This window comes from Jatropha curcas, chromosome 4 (genome assembly GCF_041381405.1).
Source record: "Jatropha curcas cultivar XTBG-Jc1 chromosome 4, XTBG_Jcur_1.0, whole genome shotgun sequence".
NCBI lineage: Eukaryota > Viridiplantae > Streptophyta > Magnoliopsida > Malpighiales > Euphorbiaceae > Jatropha > Jatropha curcas.
The window spans coordinates 28,127,559-28,129,492 of record NC_143154.1 but is presented as its reverse complement, the minus strand read 5'-3'; the positions used below and the strand labels follow the sequence as shown (position 1 = coordinate 28,129,492).

At 25.1% G+C, this 1,934-nt stretch overlaps 1 non-coding gene across 1 annotated transcript; it reads left to right on the top strand.

The window, feature by feature from the left end:
* The first annotated feature begins 1,047 nt into the window (after positions 1-1,047).
* On the top strand, positions 1,048-1,120 carry TRNAA-AGC (transfer RNA alanine (anticodon AGC)). The gene has a single exon. It is a non-coding gene; the product is annotated as a tRNA-Ala (tRNA).
* Positions 1,121-1,934: the final 814 nt, after the last annotated feature.

Here is a 1,934-nt window from a genome sequence, read left to right as displayed (position 1 = left end):
TTTCACAAATAAAAATATTAATTAAATTTTTTAAAATAACATTTAGTAGAAAATCATTATTTAAAAATAACTATAAATAGAATTATAAAAATTTATTAATTTGAAAAGACTAATTTATTCTTGTAAGGTCAATAAAGTGTAAATATAATATAATATAAATTAATTAATAGTTCATACGAAAAAACTCTAAAATGCTGCTGATAAAATGTGCAGCTAGTCAGAACTTCTCAAAATCTATCAACAATGAAAATTAAATTTTGAATCTGATTCAAACTGAAATAAATTTGAAAATACAGTAAAAATAAAAAAAATAAAAAAAATAAAGGGATAGGAGAGGTAGCCGTAGGCAAGAAAGTCGTCCATAAAAAAAAAAAAAAAAAAAAAAAGAAATAATTTTTGAGGGAAGAAGTGAAGAGAGGAGGAGAGGGTAGATAGATTAATTTTTTATATATAGTGCGGTTAGTGTCGATTCTAAGAAACTATATGGCTAACTTTCTAAATGTTTTCTCTTCGTTAGACTTTAACAGATTGTTTGTATAGAGGTTATTTAATGGGTTTGGAGAATAAGATAAGATAAACGGAGATTATTTAGTCGTTTAGAAAAAAAGTTTGATGGAGATAATGGTTTTTTAAAAGTTATTTGAGGGATTGGAATCTATCTAAACATTTTAATCTTCAATCCGTCGAACTGGAGTGTAAACATGATTAGAAAATTACACTTTCAAAATTATTCATAGTTATATTTATAAATTTTACATGATAATGGTATTTTCGTAATTTTTATATTTAATATTAACAATATTATTAAACCTTTATTTATCATAATACAAAAAAAAAAAAAAAAAAAAGCATTTACCATATTTTACTATATCTTATTTTAATGATTTCTCCCTTCATCCAAGCAAAGTAAAGAGTAAGAATTTCTTTTTTTTTTTTTTTTTTTTTTTTTTTTTTTTGAATGTACTTAGGACTTTCCTCCAAAGTTATTTTATGGTAAAAGATATTAGTGACTTGTTACAATAGATTAATCTAGTAATTTTATCAAATGGGGATGTAGCTCAGATGGTAGAGCGCTCGCTTAGCATGCGAGAGGTACGGGGATCGATACCCCGCATCTCCAAGTTATAAAATGTTTTTCTGCCCAAAAAGAGAAATAAAAATTTTATAATTATATTTAATTTTTTTTAAACACATGATAAATACAATAAATCCTAATAATACTCTGAATATTTACTTTAAATTGCATTTATTGAATTGAGGATAATGCAGTATTTTATTGAATTCACAATAATTTATGTGATGGAGAACTCAAACTCAGAATTAGTGATTATATTTATTTTTGATAATAAAAAATTATGTGAAGTGAATGAAATTAAAACTTGTTAGTACTAATATTGTTTGAAATAGGGACCCACTCAAGAGAAGCTCGAAATTGAATTGGTGTCCAATAGATGCAAACTATATTTATTAGTTTGGTGGAGCTAAGGACTAAGGACTTATCCACTTGTAACTCGAGTTTGGGGTCCACTGCTTTTTGGATAAATATCAACTCTCCCATCCACTTGGGTACCATCATCATCAATCACCAATATCTTACCATCCCCATTGTACTCATCACATAATAAAAAATTTTTCTAAAAAAATTTAATCTCAAAAGTCAAATGCTTTTTTTATTTTTTTCGTGATTTGGAAATTACGGTTGCTATTCAAGTAAAATTTTTTTAATAATAACAATTTTAAATTTTAAATTCTAATTTTACATATAAATTACAGTCTATGAACGCTGATTTTTTTTTTTTTATTAATTAAGATTATGTTTCATTTATGAGCATTATTAAATGATTCTATATTTACTCAACTTTCATTTGACTTTTAGACCTTAGACTTGAATTTCACTACACAAAGACACATTAATTTGCCACCGACACAAACCA